Source organism: Tamandua tetradactyla, chromosome 17, assembly GCF_023851605.1.
Source record: "Tamandua tetradactyla isolate mTamTet1 chromosome 17, mTamTet1.pri, whole genome shotgun sequence".
In the NCBI taxonomy this organism is placed as follows: domain Eukaryota; kingdom Metazoa; phylum Chordata; class Mammalia; order Pilosa; family Myrmecophagidae; genus Tamandua; species Tamandua tetradactyla.
In genome coordinates this window covers 11,550,988-11,571,790 of record NC_135343.1, presented here as the reverse complement: position 1 = coordinate 11,571,790, position 20,803 = coordinate 11,550,988, and the positions used below count along the sequence as shown (strand labels likewise).

The following is a 20,803-nucleotide window of genomic DNA, read 5'->3' as shown; positions in this document are numbered from 1 at the left end:
GTAGTTATGTAATAATTACATTTCATTGTGATTATGCATAATTACATTTTCCATCTCATTTTTGTATCTTTTTCTAAAATATTCAACAATATTTTGATTACATAAAACTTTTATAATCAGAAAAAAATACCTATATCTATCAATATATCTAATCTCACTAAATTTGCATAAATTTATGGACATTTATAGTAGAAAGGCTTCCCAGTCCTCACTGGTTATAAAAGGCGATGACTCTCTGGAGTCCGTGGGGCCCTTCTTTAATAATAGAGGGTCCAGGATGGTTGTCTGCAACAGGCTTTGATTTAGACCTGGGATGAACCACCTTCACGGCCCTCCTTCCCCGTTCTGTAGAGATTTGCAGCATTTAGAAAGGTAGGAAGATGATGCATCTTTCAGAGCTGGGGGAGAGCAGAGAAGAAGTATAAAGGGAGCTAATATTTATGACAGCCTACTATGTGCTAGGTTCTTCACTCATGCCATGCCTGTTCAGGCCTGTGAGGAAGAAATTCTTTATCTCTATTTTAAAAGTGAAAAACCTAGGTCTTAAAAAAGGTTAGGTTCAAGTGACTGGCAGGGCGGGAGTATGAGCTGCTCTCCGGGACCCCATACAGCCTCCTTTCAACCATGCTGGGGAATGATACTTTATTTAGCATGAACCATATCTTCAGTCTCTCCAAAAGTGTGTGCTATTTTTAATTACCTCTTATACATGTACACACACACACACATAGCATATGTTGTGTGTTGGAACTAATGCTTGATATATAGTAAGTACTCATTAAATATTTATAGGCTAAATATGGCAATACAGATTTGTATGACTTTGCATATCTTATGTAGCTGTATATTTATTCATAGAAGTGTTATTAATGCACATTCATGCACAAACATATGAAGGAGAGAGAGACTCATGGATTTGCTAGATGTGGCAGGAAATCTTTTCTTTCTCTACTACTGCAGTGGAATTTAATTTGAAAATTCCTCTTAATCAATTCCAATAATGTCATTTCCCAGCTGTGGTGTTACATTGGATCTAGTTCAAATGCCAAGAATTCAAGCCAGAGAAAGCCAAAACAATCACTTTTTGAACGGGGAGAGTATTTTCCACTCCTTGTCACTGTATGACACAGTGTCTGGAGGGGGGGAGCTCCTGGAGCCCTGGGAGTCCTCGGCCCTGCCAGAGACTCAGTGCAGAGCCTGCCACCCTGCCACCCCTCTTAAAAGTTACTTAAGTACCTAGGTACGCTCTGTCTCTAGAGGTGCCCATTTCCTAGTCATATTTTATAGCCTGGGGGGTCTTTCTGTCCCTGACTATGATGCCATAAAAACATGCTCAAAATAAGTTTTTGGAGTTCCAGTCCATCAGCAGATGTCTTTATGTCATGCTCAATGGACTTGTTCCCCGAACTCTTTTAGTACTGGTTTCATGGTTGGCTTCTTTATGACTCTAGGACATTTGAGTCACATGACTTGGAGTACTAAGAGGTGAAGCAATGATCAGCAGTCAAGGAAGCTTTCCCTTGTCTTATTATAGGAAGCTTTTCGTTCTGTTTCATTGGTAAGAAGTAGTCATCTCCATGCAATGGATATTTTTCATGAGGAGACACATTAAGGAAGAAATGAAATCTTATTTCCTTGAGTAGATTGGACTTAGCTCCTTTGAAGACGTAAATGAGCATTAAGTCCTAATATTGAAATACAGAGCTTGATTTCCTCCCTCCATGGGAGAATGCACCAGCTTTAAGCAGTCCTGATGAGGCTGTACAGGGCATCTCAGCATCTCAGTAATTGTGTGAGAGGAAAGTCAGGGATCTGAATCTCATTCAACCTTGTCTTTTGGACAATTCACTTACCTTTTTCTAGACCTCGATTCTCTCACCTGTAAAGTAAAGAGGGGATGGAACAGATGTCCTTGAGGTCTCGTAGCTTGAAAGAAAAATAAATGCAGCCCTAAATCTGTTTACCTCTAAACAATAGAAGCTCAAAAATGTCAGCAACTAGGAAAAATCTTCAGATAACTGAGTCATCTATTTACGTGCCACTGGAGTAGCTAACACTCAAAAGTGCTTCAACCAACAATGGGAAAAGGGGTTGAAAATGGCAATGTTAAAGATAAATATTAAAGAGCTAGCGTTTGGGTGTTTCACTTATGTTTTGTTTTTTGTTTTTTTTAACATGGGCAGGCATCAGGAATCGAACCCAGGTCCTCTGGCATGGCAGGCGAGCATTCTTGCCTGCTGAGCCACTGTGGCCCACCCTGTTTCGCTTATCTTTAAATAAACCTAGTTTATGTTCCCTTTTCTATGCTTGGCATTTACTGAATATTGTTTCCTTTTCAGATGAAGGTTATCACGGTGTAGTTTTAAGTCAGATTCTAGTTGGCAAACTTCATTAAATAATTTAGAAGCCTCCATAAAATTCATGTTTTTCCTGCTACAATTTCATTAAAATTCATTTGGGGAACTATACCACCTCAGTAATAGAATCAGATCTTATGTTTTGGAACTGTTTCCATGGCAACGACGGCAGGTGCACGTTCTGGCGTGTGCGTATATTCAGTTAAAAGGTTACCGCAATTATCACCAGGAAAGTACATTTCATTGCAAATAGTATCTGAGTACGAACATTGTTCCTTTTAGGAGAGAATGGCTTCTGTACATAATGATATACATTAACTTACTTTTGAAGAAAAATCTATCATAAAAGCCTTATTCATAAAAGAAAATCTTTGAGCAATATAATATTTGAGTTTTATAATGCATATATGTGGAGACACAGACTTAACCACATAGAAAATATGCATTTAAGGAATTTAGAAGGCATGCTGTAGATCTCTAACTTGGACATTGCCAGTAAGAAATCGAAGACAATGGTAGACATTACAAAAATTAGAAAATTATTAGGGCTGCTTCCTTGCAGGTCAGGCAGTTTGAGGATGTGGATTAAATCTCTCTCTCTCTCTGTTTTTTAATCCTACCTTCCTAATTCAAAATGTCTTTGGGTCGATGGATGCCATCTAAAAGATACAACCCCCTAAATGTATAAATCTTGTCATTCCTTGAAAAAAAGAAATTGGAACCCAAGAAAACAGTAGCCTGTACTTAGGTCCCTGGCCCTCATCTGCATCTCTCTTACAGTAGCACAGTCTGCCTGCAATCAGAGCATCTGTGTGTCACATTATAACAGGACATGCCCCTCCTCGCCTCTGCCTTCCATGATACCCCTATGACCCAGGTGCCCACACTGAGTAGGGAGTTCAGAAGAGAACCGAGTACAAACAGTCCTTCCAGGAGAGCTGAAAGACTCCTCAGGGTCCTGCTTCCACACATCTCTGGGTGAGACGACTTGACACCTGGATTTTGCCGCTTTGGCAGCCTTGGTCTCTGATGATCTGCTGCCTCACTCAAGCCTTGCCTGTTGCTCAGATCTTCCCGGCCTGCTGGGTCTTAGGATACAAGCTTCATTCTGGAAGATTGTGAAGTTCTTCAGATCTGGGATTTTATCTTCTACCCTTGGTCCCCTGCAGTCCTTAGTCTAGTGCCGCCTCATTATAGTTAGACCATGACAGAGCCCGGGGACAGGCAGGCCAGGAGGGACACCAGGGTCCCTGCCCTGAGCCATAGTCTAAGTCAAACACAAGTGCTGAGAAAGAGGAAATAGTTGTCCCAAGTTGCTATCGCAGGTGGTGGTGAGAGTGGCTGCTACTGAGACAGGTGTTGCTGGCTCTTGATGAGAAATGCACATACTCAATGCATCTTAACTTGAGGGAGCTGTCCTCTAAGTGAGATTTATGTGAGAGAAATAAGAGAACATAATTGCCCGAAGCTCAGAGAAGGAGATCTGTCAGGATCTCTGCACGAGAAATTAATTTTAAAAGAAAAGCAAGAACCCTCTATTTACAATAGGTGGGAAAATTCATTTGAAATGGGTCCTGGAAAAAAAGAACGAATAGTTCAACCTCAACTCATAGAAATAAAAAAGGGGATGTGTGAAAATAAAGGACCAATAAAGCTGTTTTAAAGGAAATGAGCATCTGTCCCTCTAAAGTGTCACCACTGAAGATCAGTTGGGCAGCAGATTTGAAATCTGGGGCAACCGTAATGGTGTATAGATGAGTGTCAGGTTTATTTCAAATAATTAGATGCGATTCCTAAAGGGCAATGGGTAGTTTTCATTTCTAATACACATGCATATATTAGTCTCTTCAAAATTTAACTGCATTTTAACTTTGTACTTGTCAAAGTCCCTTTTTTAGTTCAGAAAAAAAATTGTGCCAACCACTCATATCTTTCTTATGGAATTGTCATTTTCCACTTTTCTGAAAATGTTGAGTACTTCCTATCTTCAGCCATGGAGGAAGCTCTCAAAAAAGGATTAAGGAGCTTTTTAAATGTAGAATGAAGAGAACCAACCTTTAAGTCTATTTATGAAAGTACATTTAGTTCTTGTTCTCGTAGTCTATAAAGTAAATATCATAAACAGCAAAACTTGATTTGCAAACAAAATTTTTCAGTAATTTGAACAATAATATAACATTTTCCACTTATCCAACTTTTGTGACTTATTCCCACTTCTCATGTACATCATTTATGGCAATGAAGTAAAAGCTGAGGTGGAAATTCATTAATTGTATTGTTTCCATCAGAGACTTCACTTTACTTCTTTTTGCCTCTCCACTCCCAGCTCAGTGCCTCCCACACTATAGATCTGCCAGAGCCCAGGGACAGCCAGGACGGACCCCAGTGTCCCTGCCCTGGGCCACATCCACGTTCAGACAGGAATCCCGACCAAAGGAAATAGGCTCTCTAAGCAAAGTGCATCCAGAAGAGGTGGTAGAAGGTCTGGTGAGATAATCTCCTCAGTGGATGCTTGTGAAGTGGCTGAGGGTGAGTGCTTCCCTTGTTTTACCATGTATAGACCTAAACAGTATTTCTGATTTGACCTGAGATGCAATGTGTGAGCTGATAGGATGAAACCCATCTTCTGTATTCTCATGAAAAATAATCATCATTGAAATCAGAATGTGGTAAGGAGGGTCAGGAAGTGGGACAAGCACGAACAAAGTCCAGCAGTGGAAAGACAGAGATATCCAGGGTTTGGTTGGAGTTGAGGATTTGCCTCCAGATTTAGAAAAATGGATTGTTTGCAAGACATACCAAAATATTTTACACGTAATATCTTTAGCCTTAGGTGTTGCTTGAGCACCTCCCCCGCCCCTTACTCCTTGGCTAGGTGATAAAGTGTGGGTACCCAACTATTTGTGCGTCAGAACACATTTGTTTTAAACTGGCTTCTAGCCACACCTGCCCTTTCTGCTTTCCACGTAGACGGCAGCAGGTTTCTGCATGTAGGAAGCTCCCTGCAACCTAATCCTCTGATCAGGACTAGAGTATGGAAGTAATGGCATTGGCTCATGATGTAGACCAAGAGGTCTTTCCATCACATTGAGCTCAGCGATGCCAGTCCACTAGTGCCTGTGCCAGGGGATGCGGCCGGGCTTTGAATACCAAGGAATTCGGGCTGCAGCCGTTTGCCTCTGCCGCTGAATTCCCTAGCTTTCTCTCTCAGGCAACTGCAGCTGCCTCCTGTTGGCTGTGCTTCCTGTGTCCTATCATTATAGATAGCAGCATTTCTGCAGGCTTTTCCAGAGTACCAGGGAGTGCTAAAAGCTAAACGTCATCTGTCTGTGCTGTTTTGGCGTCTATGAATGCTTTGGGAGGCATATTTGGTTCTTGTTGGGTGTGCAGATGGCATATATGTAGGTGAACTTAAAGCTAATATCTATGGTAGGAAGGAAAAAAACTACTATCTCTCTGATGCTTAAGCTTGGCTAACCTTTACAGTGAGAGGAAAATATGTGACTGAGACTAACGCTCATAAAAATTCTGCATTTCATAGCATGGAACGGGGACGTGCCAAAATTTTCTGAAGGCAATAATCAAGGCACATTGTTTTATTTATTTTTTCTTGAATAAATGATTACAATTAGAAAGCAAAGAGAAATTTTAAGCCCGCATGAATTTGCTCATTTCTTCCTGGGGGTGTTCATTCGTCTTTGGCCAGCAGCATGGTCCTGTTCTGTGCATGTAAAATGTGGGTAATAACCATCTCTGGATTCAAAGCCCTTTGAAGGCAGGGAGGAACTCATTGTTCTCTAAGTTTCCTGAGTTATAGGAATCACCTGAGTCTCAACACCACAGTTAATGGTGACACACAACACAACGCACTATCTGGCATGTGCTGAGCACGGGATGGGTCTAGCAAATCAGAAATGAACGATGCAATCCTAAGTACAAAGCACAGGGCAGTAGATAAAATAACAGCCACTTGCATAGAGTATGACTAAGGCATGAGAAGAGAAAGCAAAGCACTGTGAGGTAACAGAGTAAGGTACTGAGTCAGCCCTGAGCCACCGTTGGTGAGAAGGAAAAGAGTTATAGAAACATCCTATAATAGACAGGGTACCTGTTTCCTACTTACTAATAATTGTGCTATGAGACTATACTAATACCTGTAAAACAGAAAGCTATTAAGTGCATACTTAAGTGTTGACTTAAAAGGTTTCTGCTCCTTAGTATGTGATCAGAGTTCAGCAAAGTCCTGTGCTTTTGACACCCAGTCAGAATAATCAAAGAGAGGTTTGACAGAGAAAGTGGGTTTTACAGTACAACCACCCACCATCCCATATAAAACTTGATGGCCCCACCAAGAAATGTCCCTTGGCTAAAATGTCTCTTATTTGTGATCATTTTCTAGCTCTGTGGGTTTTCAAAGTGCCGTTTTAAGTAGAACAGTATTAGGCTTGTTTTGTCCTTATGTTTTATTATACCTTCACGCCATTACATTAGCAGTGCTACTTCACTTGCCTTCTGTTAGTAAATAGATGCTCATCAGTGGCACTTCCATTAACTCATTTTAAGAGTAGACTGAAAGCTACCAAGTAATCTTCTATATCATTCATTAATACCCAGCCAACTGCATTTGTCACTTTTGCAGACATTGAGGTATGGAATCATTAGCTAAGGATGCTTCTACTTCATCTCTAAAGGAAGCAAGTCAATCTAATGCTGCTTACCCTGTTCTCTGCCCCCTACTGGAGTGGGTATGCTAGGAGGGGTAGGAGACTCCCAGCCCTTTCTTGTGTCCTAAGTTACTGTATCTGACTCTTCTGTAAAGGAAGGATCCAGAGGCCATATCTGTATAAAGAAAACAGATTGTTCTCTAGTGCCTTGGCATTCTAACCCCACCCTTTACCTGAGTAGGTATGTGGTCCCCAAGGCAGTGTATGAATTCCCAAGCATCCATTTCAGTTTCTCTTGGAGCACAGAGCTGATCTTTTAAATCACAGAACGTAAGTACATGTTTCCAATCCATTCTCTTTGAGCCTTGAGCATTACATAATTATAGAAGAGCTAATAGACTCAGCAAAGCTAAGTTTGAATAATTATATTCCAAGAGTTAAGCCAGCCCAATTTGCCATCCCTTCCCCTGCCTATCACCCAGAAGGCTCCCTTGTGCTTGTGAAGGCGCTGTCATGTCAAGACCTGACTTGTAGAGGGAAAACAATAAAATCAACTGTCATCTCATGTAATTTAAAATAGGTAAGTTTAGCCAGATTAATTGGAAATGAAGCTGCCTTGTGAATTTCTCATGAACCTGTATGGAAGAGAGAGCATTGTTTATCATCTCATTTACTTGTCTGCTAAGCTGGTGGAGCTCACCAATTATGTGAAAGCATCAGGGTTGTCTGCAGAGGGAAATATAAAAAAAGCAATGCAGACACTGAGGCTCACCATCCAGGTGCTAAACACCCTTGTCTGTGTCTAGCAGCTCATAGACTTACACCAGATGAATCTGTTTTGTCCAAAAAAGTGGATAAAAGTGATGCTTAAGTAATGGTGTGGCCAAGAGGTGGCTGTGGAAAGGACTTTTGTCCACCCCCCGCATCTCCAGCTATCACTCCTCCACCACCCCTTTACCATCTGAGAAAAATAAAGAATTTGATAGGCAAATACAGCTTCAAGGTAAGACTCCTTCTCTGGCTTGATTTCTACATTGAACCCTTTATAGAGAGAAGCTATGAACCTTCCACTGCATGTGAGAGACTCTGCATGATTCAGTATAGTCTCGAACTCTGCTCCACTCTAATGCCCTCTCCCCAATCTCAGTATTCCTTTTGTTGAAAGAAAAAGGGAAGAAGAGAAGAATGGGACAAATGACATTGTTTGGCCACAGTAAAAGTATTACAAGCTGTAAATGTGGCTAAAGGAACCAGTACTAGTTGAGTCCCTACTTATATGCTGGGCACTACTTTATGTACTTTACATGGCTAATATTGAAATACAATTTGAGGTATTAGTTATTCCCAATAAAAAAAATGAGGTGGCATGCCCAAGGTCACAAAACTAGCAAGAATTAAGGCCACCAGAATTCAGAGTCCCATGCTCTTTTCTGTATACCATGCTGCCAGACTTGATTTCTCTTAGGATAATTGCTCAGATGATAAAGCGGAATACAGTTAGAAGAGCTGTGGCTGTCTACTCAAAGCCCAAGACTTCAACCCTCTAGGAAAGCAGCCGTGTTCAATGGAAAAACCAAGGAATCAGAAATCATAAGCCCGAGCTCTGGTCCCTGGTTGTTGGTTCAATGTAAACTTCAGTCTCATCTTCTGGAAAAGATTGGGTATTATTCCTATATCATAGAGTTGTGAGAATTTAACTAAATCAACAGTTCTCAACCCTAGCAATGATTCAGAATTACTTGTGCAGTTTTTTAAATTATTTGTTTGTTTGTTTTGCATGGGCAGGAACCGGGAATCGAACCTGGGTCTCTGGCATGGCAGGCGAGAACTCTGCCCGCTGAGCCACCATGACCTGCCCAATTGTGCAGTTTTTAAAACTATACTAAGAGCCAAGATCTAATCCAAAGCTTAAGAATCTGATGATCTCGTGAGATGTAGTTTAGAACATGTAGGCAGCTACGTCGTTTTTCACTTCTGTAAGTGATAAACATGCACAGCCATGGCCAGAAACGATTAGATGAGGTCAGGTATACGGACCTCAGATCACTCAGCACAATGCCAGCACACACTAAATTGTTCTTATTTTCCAACTGTGACTTCTTTAACATCTCCATGAAATTCTGCTCCCTTCTCATAAAGTGATGAAATCGTATCTCTAGGTATCTTCCAGCTCCAAAATGATGTCAGTTGGGTCTTTTAGGAAGACCTGACCACCAGAAATACCGTATGACAGGCAGTGCCCATTTTTGACCTCTCTTGAAGCTTGCCCCTCCCCCACACTGCCCCCCCCATTAATAGTCTCAGTCCTTTCAAACTTCCCAGGATCCCATCCAGCCCTTAAGAGATTAGCCTCATCTCATCCTCCACCCACTCAGCCTACAGTTGTGCCAGTCAATAAAGGGAAGTAAGGGGCTAAGTGTTCGGTTATAGTGATTCCATCCCATTAGACAATTAGCTGTCATTTGCACACCCAGTAACGTCATCCTGAGTCCCTATAAAGTGAAAATACCAGGCCTTTTAGCATCTCTGTGGAGGACGCATTTCTGGCTCAGCTCCACCAGAACCACATCACTTAGAGCTACCTCTGTAATTTCTGGGCGAGACCTGCTCCAGTTCCTGGAGGCAGATTCCTGCTTTGTCTCGGATGGTTTCAGGACAGAGAAAACCTCTGGCTCATCCTCCCCAATTCTCCCATTCTTGATTAGAACATGCTCACTTCTAATAAACTGGCAGTCCAGCAAATTAGGGGGAAAGCAGCCATCATGCTAAAAATATTTACTAAATTGAAATGAATCAAACAGATGTTTAATCCTTAGTATATACAGCCCATGGCTTGCTGCTGCTTTCCAGCATCTAGGACATTATATATTATGATGTGGTAATCAATAATGCACAAGAGACTAGCTTCAGATAGGTTTTTTTCCCCCTTACTCATTTCCAGAACTTAGGGAGACAGAGAAGGGATAGAGGAGCACAGAGAGTTTTAGCTTCTCCTCCAGGAAAATAAAGCAGTCAAATAACAATGACTAATACTTACAAGCACATGTACATTCTCTTAAGATCATTTTAAAAAGAATGGGAACTTTTACTTAGATCTGTCTTTCCCTCCTTCAGACAGTCTAAGCCTGTTACAATTCTGCACCATTCTTGTAACCATCAGGCAGCCTGTCAGGAAAAGGATGAACAAAGAAGAATGAACTAGAAAGAGTGAGATGAATGCAGAGAGATCTGAACCATGCAGAGAGTTTTAACTGCCCCCATATCATTCATGCCCCCCATATCATTAAAACAGAGATGCAAAATTGCACATGCTTATATTTCATTGGCCAGGTTAAGAGTTGGCAGAAATTAATAGCTGAGTATCTTTTTCTTAAGGGAAGTACTGCTTGGTCAGGGAAATAAAACAGAAGAGCTGCAAAGTTAAAACCAGTCTCCAGATTCACTGGCTAACTGGTTAGCAAGTGTCAAGCAGGATATACAATATGTAATACATAACGTCCTAGATGCACTGAGATGGGAACTGGGTGGGCTGCTCAGCTTAGGACCTTCTCAGAAAGTCCCCAGATGGCTAAGCATCAAACTTAAGCATGACTCGATAATGACCTCCTTTAAAACTAGTTCTCGTCTTCCCTCACCAAAGAGGCAAAGGACCCAAGTCAGAGATATCTCAGTTGTTAGAGCTGGCATGCATGTGTAAGCCCTAATGGCAAAAATTATTTTTCTCCTTCTTCTCATCCCCCCTTCTCTTTCATGCCCCCCCTTCCTTTCCATTTTCTTCATATCATTGTTTCCCCCGTCTCCTCTTCTCTTGTTCTTGTCCTTCTCCTTTGCCTCCTTCTATTACTACATTTTCTTCAAAGAAAAATCTATTAAGCCATGGTCACACTTATGCTCTTCCTCAGGCTTATTTGCCTGAGATGAAAATCCAAAATACCAGAAATAGTAGTCCATCTATCACAGTCAAAATAAAAACAATATTATTTACTTGTGCAACTTCAGTCAAACCTTGCCCTACCTGAACTCTGACAGACAGAAAGATAAATTGATTTTTAAAAAGCATCATGATGGCTCTACTGGGGCCAAATCACATTTTCCAAACCCTCTTGCAGATGGAGAACTGACTTGTGGTCACGTCACTCTCACAGATGTAGTAATGCTTATTAAGATAGTAATTTGATTCTGTACCACTTAATTTTAAAGCTTAAACATAAAAGCATCGTTACTATAAGATGAAGTGATTTTAGAAAACTTTTACTTGTTAGATAAACTCACAGCTTAGTAGACTGAAAAGCTGAGGGGGAAAGAAAATTTTGTAATTGTGATTGTAATTGGGGCCTTCTTAAAAAGCAGGTCATGTTAAGTTTTGCTTTATATCAGACAGTATTACTAGTGGAGATGACAAGGATATATGTTAACTATATTTCTGTTTCTTCCGCTTCGGGTTACTTTCCCAACTTTGAATTGGCCAGAGAATTTTTAAGATTCCCAGTGATCTCTTGAAGGTTCAGAGAATCTTGAAAAAAACACATTAGCAATATTTTGAAATATGTTAAAAGAATCCTTTGCCTTGAGCTGACTATTGGAGATGAAGAAGTTGAGTGATTGCTTCTTTTAGCCCCAGTTAGTCTCTGAATTCTAATTCCCAGAGGTTTGGTGAGAGCAGCTGTCCTCCACTGACCCTCTGCCTTCTGCCACATCTCCTGGGCGCACATGCACACTTCAGGGTCCCTCCCACAACCCAACCCCCCTCCGAATTCTTCATTTAGAGAGGCACCTAGGTTGGGTTTCCACAGACTAGGAGAATGTGTTCTGACCCCATCTCTCCTTAACTTCTCCAACAAAGAATTGCACAAACAGGATGATTATATCAGATGAAGAGGGCCAGTCCAGGGTTTCAGGTGGAGATTGGGTTTGACTTTGCTGGTTATAGAGGGAAAGCCCAATTTCCCCTGACGTACTGGCGGATCTTGCCTTCTAAGTCAAAACTTCAGTATATAGAAAGCACTCGGGGGTGACTCCCTGCCACCGAGGCTGGGCTTGCAGCCAGAGCCCTTTGCTCATTAGCCTCGGGGTGAGCTGGGATTCCCACAACACACCAGTCAGCATTTTTCATCCAAAGATGGGGCTGTCCTGCTTACATCCAAGTTGGAGAAACAGGGTCACCAGTCTCTGCAAGCGGTGAAGTTAATTAGTTTTTTCCTCCCAGAAGAATGTTTTCCTGTTTTATAAAGCATCGTACTCTCTAGATAAATGAAATCATGTGTACTCAGAAAAGTTCATAGGTTCAGGCTCTTTCCCCCTTTGCTCTATATACATAAAATTCAAATAAATGATAATATGTAATGGTAACTTTAACCTACCTACCTGGTCATAGCAAATTTGCTGTCATTCAGAAACAGTCCTTCTAGCTCCTTCTATTTATTCAAAATGCTGTCCTAATTTATTGCCATTCCCTTGTTTGCAATGCAGTAATTACACACAATTTGTAATGTTTATCAAAGCAAAGCACAGCTAGCAACAGGAAATAGGACATTTTCATGTAAGAGTAGCTCAGGCAGCTTAATAAATAACAGAGGGAAGAAATATTGATAGAGTAAAAATTAGACCCAAAGTGGATCTTAATTGAAATTTTTGTTAATAGCAATGCCAGAGTTAAATAGATTTGCAGGTTAACTGTAAGTAGTTGAATTATCACTTCCCATGACATTCTGAAGGCTGTACCTTTTCACAATCCTATTGATACAAATTAATGACTCTCTCTCTTTTATTCCTGTCCTATAGGCTGGATTTGAAGGCATGCCTTCACATGACCCATTCACCATGTATTAATTTATTGCAGGAAAAGGAAATGTTTGTTGTTAGGTAAAATGTAAATCAAGTATATGGTTACTTAGCAGTATTTTCAACTTTTAACCCCAACTCTGTTGTCTCGCAGGTGCAACTGAGACATACTCATCAGTTGTTACGTAACTAGATGAAATTAGCATTCTGTGTGTCAAGACTGTGATTAAAATCTTCAAACCACTGGTTTCACAGACTGACAGGTGGGCTCATCTTAGCAAAGCCTCACTTCATTGTTCTATTTAATTTGCCTCCTGCATACAGTCTAGGGTACATGCTGGGAACGCAGTTCACTGCAAAGTAAGAGTCCTTTAAACCCAAAAGAATGCCAAGAGTATCCCAAAAGATGTCCTCTAGTTACCTGAGCCTGAAGAACTTGAGAGTAAGGGTGAGAAGCAGCATCTGCAACCATGCAGAACAGAGAAGTCTGATGAAAACTGAAGCTGAAACAAGAAGTTCAGGGCAAGACATAAAATGCACTGGGGAGGCTTGTATGTCAACTGTTAGTACTCATCAGCACCTAAATTCAGGGTGCTGTCAGATGTCAGGCTAGGAAAGAAGCGTTTGGTAGGATCATGAATGACTAAAGGGGATTTCTATTCATGTTAGAGCTTGGAACCGTGAGACATGTGGTTGGAATTCGTTTTGGGGAAGATGACTTTGACAATTACAGGATAATAATAATAATAGCTAACGTATATTGAGCTCTTATGTGCTATACATAATTCTTTTAAATGTTTCGGTAAGGCAAGGGAGAGCCACAATTGAAGTCCTCGTTTGCATTAGCACAAGACACAGAGAAGGTTAGGAAACTATTTCACAAGATCCTGCCTGACTATATCGTGTTCCTGAATTTGAAAGTAGAGACTGACCCAAGCTGGCCTCTGCTCCACAGGAATTGACCCTGTGAAGTCCTTAACGTATCTATAGAAAGGAAAATCAGGAGACAAAAGCTGAGCTAGCTGCCTGCCCTGTATGAGCTAGAGAGGAAGGATGAACAGTGAACTCCTAGCTGACCTCTAAGTCCTTCTGTCCCTCAAACCTCACACCACTGGGGTTGTCTTCCTTGAACTAAGAGACATGGTGTGTGATCTTGGTCTGGTTTCTGTAATCAACAGGCATATGGTTGTCCACGAAATCAGGTGGTGGTCCTGGGCCACAAAAATAGTAGGAGCCTCTTATACATACAGGAGGTGGCTTCCTGCTTGGGGTGAGGCCCTCAACCCCCAAACAATCCCCCCGGTACCCTCCAACCACTTGCTCAAATCGGTCACCATCTGTTAATTCCTTTTACTTATGGCCTGGAAATCCCCTATAAAATATCAATTCATTCTATGAATTAAGATAAATAAACAGGTGACCTGCTAAAACATCTTCTGAACTCCGGGCCTGGAAGGCATAAATGACAGCAGATGTATTTATAGAGAATTGAGAGGTTGAGGACAAGCACTCAACATGGTCCACTGATCCAGAGGGATGTGCTATTTGGTGCCTGGTCTAAGAGGCCTTGGACAATTCAGGAGGCACCATCAAAGCCCCAAGAGAATGAGGAAGGTATTAGGAAAAGCTGACTTCAGAAACTGAGGATACACTTCACCTGATTCATCGCTGATGAGGCTGTAATTCGTCTGTCAGCATCAAACAGTTATGGTCTTGAATATACAAGCCTTCTAGTAGTGCATGTGTGTATGTATTCTGCAAGAAAATGCACATAGGTAACTGTACATGTAGATGCATATGTCAATTCCTCACACCCATCAAACCAAACTCTTGTGACACAGCCTTCATTCCCACACTTGGCAGCCACGCTTAGACTTTCTGAGGATTTCTGAATAACCATGAACATCTACCTAAAGGTGTTCCTTATCCATGGCCCATTGAATCCAAAGGTAATATGGTTACTGTTTTTCTTTTAGGAAAGTGGAGTTTATTGCCCTGCTGTCCCTGGAAATTAGCCACAGCTTGCAGATTTGGAACACCCAACACAAGCATGATAAATTACCCCTAGCATAATATTGCCAGTGATTCTGCCAAAAGAAAGGCTTGGCAACCTGAGAGAGTTGACACAGCTCTCTTCTCTGTAGTAGAGCTGCAAAGTGGACTCCCCCATTCCAACCTGCCATCAAACCCACAGACAAAAATGAGCATTTTTTAATAGCATCTAAGCTGAAGGGAAAAATCCCGCACTTAATATTTTTCCCCAGATGCTAGGCCAATGCTAAGCAGAATTATGAGGACATGAAGGGACTTTGAATACCCCAAGTTTCCTGTGTCTCCTTACCTACTGCTAACATCTCTGCCTCCTCACTTCAAACAATGACTGAAAGGGGGAAGTGATAAATGAGACAAAATAAAGTGTCAGTAGTTGAGAGATTTCAAATAGAGTCGAGAGGCTATCCTGGAGGTTATTCTTATGCATTTTATAGACATCACCTTTTTACTTTAAGGTGTATTAGAGAGGCTAAAGGGGAAGTGCCTGAAACTGTAGAGCTGTGTTCCAGTAGCCATGTTTCTTGATGATGATTGTATAATGATATAGCCCTCACAATGTGACTGTGTGATTGTGAAAACCTTGGAGAAATGAGTAAAAAATATGGATTAAAAAGAAGCGTTTCCAGCAAGAGCCTTCCCCCTCATATCATTTATTATATTTGACCAGCTGCAATTGCACGTTAAGCTCAATATTCAGCTGTTGCTGATGATTTTGTCTGTTTTGAAAGACTACAGCATTAACTAGCTGGTATGATGTTCTGGGAGCCACATACTCCACCAACTGGTAACTGGTTAGACACATCCTATCCAGAAAAGACCATTTCCCATGGCTGTGAACTCAGGGGTAGGTATGGGTTGGGAATGCGGCTCTGAGTAGAAGTCTTAATGATATTCATTCCTGAGTCACTTCATGCTCTCCATAGCAAATTGCCTTTAGGTACTGATATAACCAGGAAACTTGAATTTAAGGCTGGAAAGTTAACATGAAAATGTGCTGTCAGTTCTAAAGTTATCATACTCAAAGGAGGCCTACAGAGAGGAGCCAACCGGTGATCTGCTTCGTATCATGAAGACAAAACACTCTTGCACACCACAGTTGAGTTCTTAAATTCCTGCCAGTTTTGATTTGCAGCTAATGATAATGTCACTTCTACCAGTCAGGCATAGGTATTCTATGAAGTTACCGATAGGCATTCTCTGGCGCTGACTTAGCGTTAGACCTCCGACCCAACCCCAGCTCCTGCCTTGGCACATAGGCTTTGGAGTCCCAAATTTATGGATCTATACAAAGGGCTCTCCAACCAAATCTGCACGTGGCAGCTGGAAGAAGACGCACCCTGTTGCGTAAGGGGAAACTCTGAGTTCAAGCCACTCTGTTCAAGAAGTTGGAGATTTTTATGTTTATTGGAAGGAAGAAAGGAACCAGAAAGTCTCCACTCTTTAGTAATCCATTCTTCCTTCTTTGAGGTGCCCCTAAGTCCTTCAAGATACTGAATCTTGTCTGTCAAGCACCTGGCAATATGAATCAGGTAATCACCGGAATAAGGAACTATCACTTATAAGCTGAGGTCTTATATCCCCCTTTCTACTCTCTTTCTGGGCTATAGTGAAATACTTTCTTTTCCTCCTCTTTCTATTCTTCATTGTTTATTTAAATTACCAAAATATCTTAATAGATTTTTAAAGCTAAGATAAATGCAGTGCATTGGAAGCTATATGAGGAACTCCTTGAACATTCCTTTATTTCTACTTCATATTTTGTTTATTGGATTTTGATTAAGTATAGAATCATGATATTGTGTAGGCGTTAAATGGTGATGCTGTTGCATAACTTATTCATGCTTCACTTGCTATCATCTGTACATTTTATTCATGTATCATTTCAACCTTCACTACTTCTGAAAACTCATTTTACCTTCTTTCTAAGGTTAAAATTCCTCTACTTGTTTCCAGGATGCTGTACATTCCCATGAGGGTAAAGAGGATTATTTGTCCCTTGGGATCTGGCTTTTTCACCCACCAGTTTGATAAATTCATGCTCTTAAGGATGACTGACTTCATCTGAGTACAAAATCTTCAGGAGCTCTTCTTGACCTCCTCACCACTGTCCATCTGAGATGCCTAAAAGCTCTGTATTTCTTTGACTTCTATGAGACTTTAGGAGTCTGCGGTTTAGCTTTCCCCATTGTCTGGAATGGATCCTTTAGGCGTTCCTCTTTCTCTTCCAGCCACCTAAATATGAAAGTCTGCCAGAATGCTGCTGTCAGCCTCTTCTGCCTCCAAGGAACCATTTCCCTGAACATATACCCGTGACTCTCATCTCAGTGCTGATGATTTTCATGTCTGTATCTTTAGCCTCGATCTTTTTGTTAACTCCAAGTCCCATTCTTAAGAAATTTTCTATAGGAAAAACCCAACTAGAGGTTCCACTGCTGCCTCAAAATGGCAAGAAAATATAAAAAACTGAATATAAAATTCCCAATAATATTGGAAATGGTTTTAGGGAGTTAAAATACTGTAGTTACTTTAAAGGTACCAACCCACATGAATTTCAGATCTAATGAGTATCCACAGCCAAAAATAATTTAAAAGAATGAGGTTGGCTTGGTTGTTGTGGGATGCTTAGAGAGAAAGTCCATTAGCTATATGCCTTATAGCAAGTCCTCAGTCAATGGCAGCCATGGATTAGATTATTGAGCTTGAAAGAACAATTACTTATAGACTAGAAAGATGAATAAAAGAGCTACTTAAGAATGGTCTGATATTTCCAAAAGTGGTATACTGCTCAAAAATGCCAGTCTTAGTAAAATCTAACAGACTCCACCATGTGTGATCTGGCCTTCACCATCTCTTTATACTTGGGTGTGGCCGCACAATATTAATGATGTAATATAAACTTATCCATTCTGAAACACTCTACATGACAAAAAGGACAGAATTATCAGCAGAATAAGGTCAGGTAAGAGAGAGGAAGGATTGTAAAGGTCAGCAAGTCTTCCAAGAAATGAGAGATGGAGCTGATGAGAAACAATTCAGAAGAGTGTGGAATTCTCAAGGTCACAAACCTATTCCCAGTGTGGGTGTGTAAATGACAATAAATGCTTGGACTACTCAGCATTCAGTAGATAGCAATTAAATTGCTGGTAAAGCAGGGAAGTCATTTGCATTTCAGATTTACCCCTTTAACTTTCATTTTATAGCCAGAATCCTTTTAAGATGACTTGATGGACCATTTTCCCCCTCTCTAAATTACTTTCAGTAGTGACTAACGCTTTTCTTAATTATCCCTTCAATTTCTTGAAATCAGGTGTGATTCAGTTGAGTCCTGTTTAAAAGTCATGCCAGTCTATTCAAAAGACAAACCCAGGCTGATCTCTTTGGAACCTTTTGAAAAATGGAGCCAGTGTGTGCAGAAGAGAAAGACTTGTGCCAGAATACAAAGAACTATGAGTTAAGTGGAAAAGCAGTGAGCAGGCATCTTTCCTGCTGAATTAACAAAGCTCATGTTTCAGGTACTCAGCTACAGCACTGGGTACCTTTATCCTGTAGTGCAAATTCCCAGATGCCTTTATTAGGCCCTCTCCGTGCCATTTTTTTTTGATAGGCATTTTTTTTTTTTTTTTTTTTTTTTTTTTTTTTTTTTAAAGGAAAGACAGAGAGAAGGAAGGAAGGATAGAAGGAAGGAAGGAAGGAAGAAAGGGAAACATTTTTTTAAACATTTTCTTGTTTTATTGTATTCTGTTTCTCCGTTTTTGTTACATGGGCTGGGGCCGGGAATCGAACCGAGGTCCTCCGGCATAGCAGGCAAGCACTTTGCCCGCTGAGCCACCGCGGCCCGCCCTTGATAGGCATTCTAATTGCTTTTCTTACTGGGGTCTTAACTGATTGATAATTCATATTATTGGCAAAGATGGCAGTTTAAAGGAGTTCTCTGGGCCTCAGTTTACTAAAAGAGTAGGTCAAGTTAAATCAAAACTGAAAAATGAACATTCTGTCACCTGCCAATCAATGTGGGCTGCCTGGGGCGCTGGGTAGAGAGAGATCCTGAGACCACTGGAAATGAATACAATATTCCTCTAGCTCATTCACCCTCCCATTCACTCTCCTAGCTGATTATTTCAGTCAATTTGCTCTTGTCCCTTCAAATGTCTCCACCTCCTCCATCCTCATTTTCTGCTGATGACCTTGCTTTGTATCTCCTTGAGAAAATAGAAGCAGTCAAAAGAGACTTTCCATAGACTTCCACAACCACATCTCCTCATCTGCCAGCATCTATACTCTCCTCTCTGACTTCCTAATGTTACTGTTCTGTTCTGAGGCACCATCATCTCTTGACTGGAACTAGAGTAGCCTTCCTTATCTCTGCAGTCGATTCTCAACTGAGTAGCCAGAGTTACCCTTTGAGCCTTAAGTCAAATTATACCCCTTCTCTCCTCAGAACCCCCAAATGGTTCCCCATTTCATTCAGAACCAAAGTCCTTTCGAGAGAATAATGGCCCACATGATCTGAACTTGCCAACCATCCTTCCCCTGTCTACCCTGCTCTCACCTCTCACCTTTCCTCCTGGTTCACTTTTTCTCCAGCCACAGTCATCTCTTTAAATCATGAACAAGACAGGCCTGTTCCTGCTTTAGGACAGGTTCATGGTTGGACAAGTCTTCACCTCTCTTCCTTGTCTACCCACCACCAAAAAATAACAAAATGGCTTACTCCCTTGTTTCCTTTAACTCTTTTCTTAAAGGTTGCATTCTCAGTAAGGCCTCAGTTGACCATCCTATCTAAAACCATAACTGCCATTTCCTACCCAGCACACCCAATCTCCCAGCTGTCTGTTATTTTTTTCTGTAGAACTTCTAGATATTATATACTTTAATTGTTTATCATATTTATTATTTATATCTGCTTCCACAAGGAGAGACAAGAATTTTTTTCCTCTTTGGTTTCACTGCTCTATAACCAGCTCCCAGAACAGTCTGGCACACAATTGGTGTTTGCAAATAACTGCTTAATGGATGAATAAATGAATGATATCTGGCATGAGTATGGGAAGGGGGAGTGGGAACATTTATCTCTGGACTAAATTATCTCAAAGGCCTGCCAGAATTTGACATTCTCTGATTCTTTTTCCTTCAAAGAGAGGGAATGAAAGCAAGTGTTCATTTAGTGCCCAGAGTTCTGAGTTGTCCTTTCAACTTTTGTTTGCTTTACATTGGAGGTAAGAGGAAGAGACTGCTGAAGGGCCTGAGGATTCCTCTTTTGATCCTAGAAGTAAACGTTGAGGGAAGTGGCAGGTGTCCTAAGATTAAGACTGATGTTCAACAATTGTCCACAATTCTTGATATTTGTAATGGCACAGGCTTAGTCTCCTTGGCATTCTGGAAATTAGGCAAAGATGCAACCTAATTGGATCTCAGTTGCTTCTTCATAGCCCCGATCCTTTTACTGGTACTATTGTAATTGTGAAGTAGAATCTTAGTTTTCATTACCCCTAGTTTGGCAAATTCTCTGAGATCAACCTGATTCACTTCAATTTACTTTTTCCAATCAAGGCTTCTCAATGAATGTATTTTATTTCCATGTCTTTATAATAATTTTTACACCAACAAATCAGACAAGCGGAAATAATTCCTTATTTTTGGTAGAAAAAATAGGATCACTGAACCCAGGACCTCTCTTAACATGGCATAACCAAAGAAGAAAGTTGACAAACTTTTTGAGACCTATTTGCACTCAAAATTTCAGCTCATGCCTTAAGGTCTTCAGAGTATTTATGGGGCTCTAATCATTTACTTCAAAATGAGCCAATAGGCTAAAGAGTTTGAGTCTTGTTCTTCTCCTATACTTAAAGGGTGATGTGGATTTAAATAGAGATGGTCTTCTTTCATAGGAGGCAGGCTGGCTGTTAATTCTTTGTCCTTCAGGTTAATTCACCATTATGAATAGCTATA

At 40.8% G+C, this 20,803-nt stretch overlaps 1 protein-coding gene and 1 long non-coding RNA gene across 21 annotated transcripts in view; one reads left to right on the top strand and one right to left on the bottom strand.

The window, feature by feature from the left end:
• The window catches only part of SLC8A1 (solute carrier family 8 member A1), a 390,011-nt gene that overhangs the window by 264,238 nt on the left and 104,970 nt on the right, over positions 1-20,803 (top strand). The window lies entirely within an intron of this gene.
• The window catches only part of LOC143660734 (uncharacterized), a 69,551-nt gene that overhangs the window by 3,438 nt on the left and 45,310 nt on the right, over positions 1-20,803 (bottom strand). The gene's annotated exons all lie outside the window — the stretch shown is intronic.